Below are 9,423 nucleotides of genomic sequence, written 5' to 3'. Positions count from 1 at the left end.
TAAAGAGAAAAAAAAGGGAAAGATTACTTGAGTGGCAACTAGGGGTGGAAATAGGTTAGGCTAGGCTTTAGAAGGCAGTCTGTCCTACGAAAAATTTACAAGACCAAAGTCTGGTCTATGGCCTGCTATAGGCTCTTTTCTTCTGTCTGACTTGACCTTTTTAAAAGTTTGGCCCGACCTGAAAGCAAAAGCCTGTTTTTCATTAAAGTTTTCAATTTATCTATATTACTTAAGAAGCCTTACAGGTCGTCCTATATATACTTATACAAGCCGACCTATTTAGCATTTTTTCTATAATATATATATATATATATATATATATATATATATATATATATATACATATATATATATATATATATATACATACATAGGCCAATCAATTTAGCATTTTTTCTAATATATATGCATATATAATCCATCATATTTAGACTGTTTTTAATATATATGAAAATACAAGTCGGTGTATAAGGCGTCATAGGTTTTTTTAATAGCATAAGTCTGATCTATTTAATAAAACAGGCTTTTAAAAAAGCCTAAACTTGATCTTTGTATTAAATAAGTCTGACCTAATGTAAAATTGGCTAGGCCATAAGTCCATGTAGGCTGACCTGGCCTATTCCAGCGAATTTACCAAAATACCCCTTATTTCGGAAATACATTTCCGAAAACGTACTTTAATTGAAGAAAAAAAAGTATTTTCGGAAATGCACTTCCGAAAACACGAAAAAAAAGGTGCTTTCGGAGATGCATTTCCGAAAACACCCCTTTTTTGAATTTTCGGAGATGCATTTCCGGAAACACCCCTTTTTGGGAGAGGGGTGTCTTCGGAGATGCATATCCGAAATATTCCAAGACCAAATTTGTCTTGGAATGTTTCGGATATACACTTCCGAAAGAAATCAATAATTATTAAAAAAATTAAAATCAAGGTGAATCAATGCAATTAATAGGTATAAAATCAAGGTGAATCAATAAAATGAAGGTGAATCAATAAAATCAAGGTGAATCAAAATTTCCTAAACAATTTTAAAATTAAAAATTATTTTACTAACTTATATAAATCAAAAACCTTTTAATTTCATAAGTAAATTTTGAATTATATAGAGTTAAATATAAAATTTATTCATTAAATAAAATTAAGACAAAATCTTTTTTTAATTTTTTTAAACTAAATAAAAAATTATAACTCATTTTTAACTATGAATCAGAATAGAAATATATAGATATATAATAATTATTAATTTTGTAAGTGAAATATATAAATATATAATATATAAATTTATAATAATTATTATGAATTAAAACACTATTTTTTTTAATTTTTATAATTATTATATAAATATATTTATAATTAATATATAATTATTATTATATAAATATATAAATATACAATAGTTTTTATAAATATATAATAATTATTATAATTATTATATAAATATATAAATTAAAGCACTAATTTTTTAATTTTTTTGTAAATATATAATAATTATTATAAATATATAAATATATAAATAAAAAATTATAACTCATTTTGTAAGTGAAATTATTTTAATTATTTTAATTAAAATTATTTTAAATTTTAAAATATGAATCAGAATATAAATATATAATAATTATTTTCCATAACTCATAAATTATATTAAAATATATAATTATTATTATTCATTACTCATAAATTATATCAAATTTATGATATGTGAATTAATTAATATCCTAAAATTAATTTTTGGGATTTTTAATTTTTTTTGTTTTTCGGAGATGTATCTCCGAATTAATCAAAATCCTAATTTTTGGGATTTCTTTGAAAATGCACTTCCAAAGTCTGAAAAAATTTAGAAAAAAAAATATTTCGGAAATGTATTTTTGAAGCGGGGTATAGTGGGATTTTCAGTGGGGGTGACCCCCTAGGGAGGTGGGTAAAGAAATTTTGTTTAATTTTTTAGTTTAATGATTATTTAAAGTCTTTTATTATTTTCTTAATCACTCATTTCAATTGTATATATAAGTAAATATTTTAAAATAAATTTTAGATCGAAAACTTCTTTACTTTTTTTTAAGTACTTTAGCGACGAAACTAACACACATTAAAACCCTTCATTTTTTTTTATAAAATTATTATGTATAACTGCTAATATTAACTCATACACAATATATGTATCACATGAAAATAATGTTGATCATAAATAAATTGTAAACTATATAGTTTTATAAACCGTTTTGTAACACTCACACAATATAAATTGTCTGTGTGCTAAATTTAGAAAATATAGGTAGAAGTTAGGAAATATGCAGAGTATTTTATTTTATTTGTTATCTTTATCTTTTTTTAAATTTATAAATTGTTCTGATGGAGTGACTAAAGTCTTTAACGATTTTATTGGTGTTTCATCTATTAAAAAGAAATAAAAAAATATTGTTGCTTGATAATGATGTAACTCATTCTCTTATTTTCTTGTAACCTTTAAGAAAGAGGTTAGAAAAGAAAATCTTTAGTAAATATTAATTTTTTTCGTAAGGTTTATTTGCATTGTGTATTATAAATAAAAGAGTTAAATATATGTTTGATTCTTATAAATTACTAAATTTTATTTTTGATCTGTATAAAAAAGTGACATATTTTGGTTTCTAAAAAATTATTATGTACGTAGTTTTAGTTCTGTTGTTAAATCAATATGTATTTTTGAATGATTATTTTGCACACATGTTTAGAACGTTATAAAAAGTTTTTTTTTTTTTTTAAATTAACTCAAAATTTGATTTCTAACTTGAAATTTTTATTACTTATAACAATATCTTTTAAAATTTAAAAATTCATATTTAATTCTTTTCATTTAAAAAATTTCTAAAATTTAGTAAATAAATATTTTACAGTATTCTAAACATGTATGAAAAAAATTAAAAAATTAAAAAATTAAAGAATAATTAAACAATTTACAAAATTTTAGAAAATAACACACACTAAAACTGAATGCATAAAAATTTGTAGGGACTAAAATATATCATTTTTTTAATAGAGACTAAAAATAAAATTTAAAATATTTTTAAGAACCAAAAGCATATTTAATCCTAAATAAAAATAATGATTGCTAAATAATTGATAAAGTTTTCTTTAATAATAGTTTCGTTTTCATATAATTTTAAAGTTGACATTTAATTAAATTTGAATCATATAAATTTTAAAAAATAAATTAAATAAATTTTAAAGTTCAACCACATCATTTTTTTGTTAGATTACATTGTATATACTTTTCTCAATTTTATTTTATTTGCTTACAAATATAAAAATTAATTTAAATTATATATATATATATATATATATATATATATATATATATATATATATATATATATATATATATATATATATATATATATATATATATATATATATATATAATCATTTTTTTTTTTGAAAAAATAACTTTTTTTTTGTAAAGGTAAATGTTTTATTTTAAAATTTGTTTTTAGTTACACAATATATGGGGTCAGTTATGCTTATTTTAATTAATTATATAAGTTTTGTACATCAATTTTATTATTCAATACATTTTTATCTCATAACACATGCTCTACTCTAACTTCCCCGTCATGAGCTATCATGAGCTAACAAATCTAATTAGTGTAAGTAAGTCACAACCCCAACTTTTTATGGCCTCTATCGAAAGCAATTTTTTTTTGAATAAAGTGATTAAATAGAATTGTATTCTAACTGGAATGGAATACCTTGTAGCAGCTGCGGAATGTATATTTGGAATGCTGGAGGTAATAAACGCAATGGTTAAATTTACGATATTTAGGGTTTGCATGTTGTTCATATAAATCATGGGTTAGGGTTCGGATATTCTTGTGGCAACGATTTGCTCATATTAAGCATTATTCTAATTACATTTATTGTTCCAAGTTAAAGACTAAATTAGTAATGGTACTCAAGATTTATTTTACTTGGATACTTAACTTTATCACCTATTTTTAATCTCACCAAAACCTTAACAAATCACTTACATTTCACTTAGGTTTGCTCCATATTTATTTTAGCAATAAATTCCTTACATAATTGATCATGAAGTTTTTTTAAAGCAAGATATATTAGAACGAGAATTAAGGATTCTCAACCGCGATTACAAAATGGCGAGACAGAAGTTCGGAATTAGAGAAATTACAATTCAATTCAGACTTAAGATAAATAAAATAAAGGGTTTTTGCTAAATTCGTAAAAGTTACAGTTGAGATGGGTAATATCTCCGATGAAAGACCATCTCCAAACCAAGGCCTTAACATTCCACATGACGTCTAAAACATTCCAATCTTCCTTCCTAAAAATGATGTTGTTCCTTAAAAGTCACATATTCCAAACAATTGTCAACCAAACACGCCCTTCATTGCCAGGATTCACTTTCTTGAGCTTGCAAAAAGAGAACCACCTCATAAAACTTCCCTTTAAACATCCTCCAAAAAAATCTGAAAAATCGATCCACTCTGTCACGTCTTTCCAAACCAACACAGAAACGGGACAGGAAAGCATTGAATGAACTAGCGATTCATCAATAGCTGAACAAAAAACACACGCTAGATCACCTGCTGAGGAAGGAATTATACCTATGAACTTAAGAAAATCTTTTGTCGGTAACTTGTTTTAGAAGCATCTCCATCCAAAAGCCTTAATTTTGTGAGGGGCCTCCATTCTGTTTGATCACTTTATTCAAAATATTTTTTTCTATTACCTCCAGCATACAAGGACTCTATCTTCTCCCACAAAGTTTTTGCATGTGTCTCATTAGCAATATGATTATAAACATTATCTACAACATATCGTCGAATAAAACCACATACCTTCATTAGACACTCCCATTCTTCATTAGACACAAAATACAACTTTGGGGAACTAAAAACCGGTAAGCGCAACTTCTTCACAAATAGTAAGTCTTTCAACTTACCCTTCCATAAATGGTAATTAGAACCATTCAACAATACCATCTTCATCTTTGTATTTGACTCCATCGTTCAAACAAGTAAAATAATACTTAACCAAGAGCTCTGACACCACTCTGGTGGGAAATTAAAACACAATAATTGAGCAATACGCAGCGGACATAAAATTCTCCACATTTGTAAGAACTTTGAGGATCAACAATAAATATAAGACGGCAAAATAAATGCACAAAAGAACACCGATATTTTTAATGTGGAAAACCCCTCAATCTGAGAGTAAAAACCACAAGTCTATATGCACCGATATTGAGCAATATTTTTAATGTGGAAAACCCCTCAATCTGAGCAGACAAAGGTTTAGTAAGTATATATGCACTTTGGAACTCAGAAGAGATATGCTTCACAGAGAATGTCTTATTTAAGACTTTTTCTCTAAGGAAAAAGATATCAAGTTCCATGTGCTTAGTCTTGGCATGAAGCACATGATTGTGAACCAAGGAAACAGTGCTGAGATTGTCACAGTATAGTAGAGGAGTAGCAGTAGGCACTTGTAGTTCTGCTAAGAGGGATTGAATCCAAAGAACCTCAGAGGCAGTACTTGCTAAACTTCTGTACTTAGCCTCTGTGCTGGACCTGGCTACTAGGGTCTGCTTCTTAAACCACCAGGAAATAAGATTAGGCCCCAAAAAGATATAGGAACCTGATGTAGACTTCATATCATCAGGATCTGACCCCCAGTCAGCATCAGAAAAGGCAGTGATTGAGATAGGATGATGAGAAGCAGCTGGCATAAAGTGAAGACCATGGTGAAGGGTACCCCTGAGGTACCTCAAAATCCTCTTGACAGCCACCCAAGGACTTTGCATAGGTTGAGATAGAAACTGTCAGGCTTTATTAACTGCAAAGCTGATTTCAGGTCTAGTAATAGTGGCATATTGGAGAGCCCCTACTACAGATATACAGTAAGTAGGGTCTGCTAAATAATCAGTCCCCATTTTGGGTCAGTTTCAGATTTGAAACCATAGGAGTAGGTAAGCTCTTAGCCTCACTCATATTGGTTTTGGCAAGGAGATCTTTGATGTATTTGGACTGAGAGAGGAAGAGTGATCCACCTGAGAGATGAGCCACCTCATTGCCTAGAAAATAGTTCAAGAGACCTAATTGTTTGAGAGAAAATTGATCATTAAGTTTGTTAACTAGCTACTGAATGTGAGAAGGAGAATCTCCTATAACTATTATATCATCTACATAGACTAGCATGTAGATAGAATAAGTGGGGGTCTTCAAGTTGAATAAGGATGGATCACACCTACTGGTGACAAACCCAAAGCTGTGCAATGCAGCAGTAAGCCTTTCAAACCAGGCCCTAGGAGCCTGCTTTAAGCTATAAATGGCTTTATGAAGTTTGCATACAAGAGTAGGATCAAAATTCTGAAAGGATGCCATTTAAGAAGGCATTGTTGACATCCAATTGAGTGAGTTGCCATTTTCTAGAGGCAACCAATGTAAGAACAGTCCTCACTGTGACATGCTTCACTACAGGAGAAAAGGTCTCCTGAAAATCAAAACCATGAACCTGGTGGAAGCCCTTGATCCTAAATACCCATTTGCAACCAATTGCTCTTCTATTAGGAGGTAACCTAGTAAGGGTCCAGGTCTGATTCTTGAGTAAGGCATTGTGTTCATCTTGCATTACTGCCAGCCAATGAGGATTTTTTAGGGCAACTTTGTAAGATGAGGGTTCTAGTTCAGTGAGAAGAAGTGTAGGATGAAGTCTAGGTTGCACAATACCATCCTTAGCCCTAGTTACCATAGGGTGAGTATTAACAGGAAGATTAGGAACCAAAGGTGAATTAGGAGCAGAGGGAGAAGGTGATGGAGAAGAAGAATTGAGAGGAGAAGATGCTGCAGTGGGAGAAACATCAGAATAAATGGACATGGCAGAAGATTGAGGTGAGGCAGAGGGAAGTTGCTCAGGAACAGAGGCTGCCAGTGAGGAATGAGGAGAAGAGACAGCATGTGAAGTGATAGGAGAAGTACTGACAGGTGTAGACAATAAGGATGAATTTGGGAAACTGAAGGGAACTAGCATTTGGCAGTTGGAGGAAGAACTAGAGGCTGAAGGCTTAACTGAAAAAAGCTCAAGGTAAGGATATCTTGTTTCATTAAACAAGACATCTTTTGAAATGAAAAGCCTTCCATCAGCTGCAAGGCATTTGTACCCCTTGTGTTGGGTGGAGTAGCCCAAGAATAAGCATTCTTTAGTGTGATAAGAGAATTTGGATGAATTGTAGGGCCTAAGGTGTGGCTAACAAGCACATCCAAATATTTTAAGAAACTTGTAATCAGGTTCAGATTTGAACAAGACCTTGAAAGGTGACTCCATACCTAACACGGTAGTAGGCATCCTATTGATAAGGAAAATGGCAGCCAAGAATGCCTGATCCCAAAACTTTAGAGGTAGGGAAGCATGGGCTAGCAAGGTCAGGCCAGTTTCAACAACATGCCTGTGCTTTCTCTCTACGGACCCATTTTGATGATGGGTGTGGGGACAAGTAAACCTGTGAATGGTGCCCTGTTTGGTCAGTAGGGGAGTGAGTGGTTGAAACTCACCTCCTCCATCATATTGCACAATTCTGACTGTGCATTTAAACTGAGTTTGCACATATGCCAGCAAATTAGTGAGTACAGCAGTAACATCAGACTTTAGTTTGAGAAGAAAAATCCAGGTGAACTTTGTGTGAACATCAACAAGTGTCAGCATATATTTAAATCCAGAAGTGGAGAGCATTGGAGCAGGACCCCACACATCAGCAAATATAAGGTCAAATGGTGCATTATATGAAGTATTGGATGCAGTGGAGGGAAATCTATGAGCTTTACCCAAGCAACAAGCAACACAAAAATCCAAAGTAGATTGCTTAGGAATAGGAATGTTACACTTGAGTAAGACAGACTTGAGAACCTCATGATGAGGATTCCCAAGTCTTCTATGCCACTGCTCATACAATGAAGGACCTAGGCTAGTGGCAGATTTATTTGCATGAGAATTCAAAGTAGAAGCACCAGAATCATTGCTAGTGAGTGTGTGCACTACAGGTGTTTTATTCCTAGGAGAAGGTAAAGAAAGAGCCTATAGAGATCCAAATGAGTAAAGTCCATCTTTGCCTAGAGCTCCTTGGAGAAGTACCTCAGAAGTAGCCTGGGATTTAACAATGAACACATCAAGATGGAACTCAAAAAATACCTTATTATCTCTTGCAAATTGACTGACAGAGATTAGATTTTTTGTGATATTAGGAACAAGTAATAAGTTCTTCAGTGTGAGTGTAATGTGTGGTTTGTGAGGTGAGTGAAATGAAGTAGAGCCAATAGATGTGATAGGCAGACCTTGGCCATTTCCAAGGATTACTTGATCTGCTCCAGATGAGGGAATGCTCTCAAGAAAGCTCTCTGCAGAGTGTGTGACATGCTGAGTAGCACCTGAGTCAGGATGCCATGGAGAAGCACCAGATGGAGTGGCACCTTTATTAGAGCCAGTAACGTATGCTCGTTCTTGCTTATATTGCCTAACAGTAGCAGCTGGAGCACGCCACTGAACAAATTGAGGAGGATACCACTGACTAGCAGCCTGTTGTTGTTGAGCAGGTGCACCTTGATACCAAGGAGCAGGTGCATGCCATTGACCTCCAGAAGTAGGTCGAACATCAAGTCTATAGTAGCACACTTTCGCATCATGACCAGTCTTGGCACAGATCTGACATTGCACATAATTACGTCCATCATTGCGACCACCTCCTCTGGTCTGAGAAAACCGGCCACCACGACCACCACGAGAGTACTCCGACGGTGGTGCTGACTCCGGTGTGGGAGCATCAGACGCAGTAGAAACAGTAGAATTAACAGTAGGAGTGGAGGTACCTTGAGTAAGATTCACAGAGAGAGAATCCTGAGATACGTTGCGAGGAGTACGATCAAGACGAGCTTCATGAGAGAGAAGCATCGTTTCTGCAACTACCAGAGCACACGGTTCATCGCGATATTGGATGATTGACGCTAGGGCTTGATATTCCGGTGGAAGACCTTCAACAATCGTCTCAAGTTGGTCGCGATGAGAAACCGGATCTCCGATTGACTCCAGAATGTCACAGATCTGTTGAATTCGACCTAGGTACTGTGCAATCGTGCGATCTCCCTTCTCCATGCTGCGAAGTTCATAGCGAAGTTGTCGCGATTTGGCATAGACTTGTGTGCGTTGAAATTGATCAATAACGGACTAGATCTCGTGTGCGTGAACACATTTGACAATGCGTGGAAGAACCACATCAGATAGCATCTTCAAGAGCCACGTAAACAGAAGAGAATCTTCTTGAAGCCATAGTTGATACGCCGGATTCTCAGAATCCGATTCACGATCTTCCGTCATGAGAAATCGTGGAGGAATTTCAGGATTCACAAGGTGACGATGCAGCTTGTGAATGCGTATGATGC

Source organism: Vicia villosa, linkage group LG4 (genome assembly GCF_029867415.1).
Source record: "Vicia villosa cultivar HV-30 ecotype Madison, WI linkage group LG4, Vvil1.0, whole genome shotgun sequence".
NCBI classification, from domain to species: Eukaryota; Viridiplantae; Streptophyta; class Magnoliopsida; order Fabales; family Fabaceae; genus Vicia; species Vicia villosa.
This window is presented reverse-complemented; position numbering follows the sequence as displayed.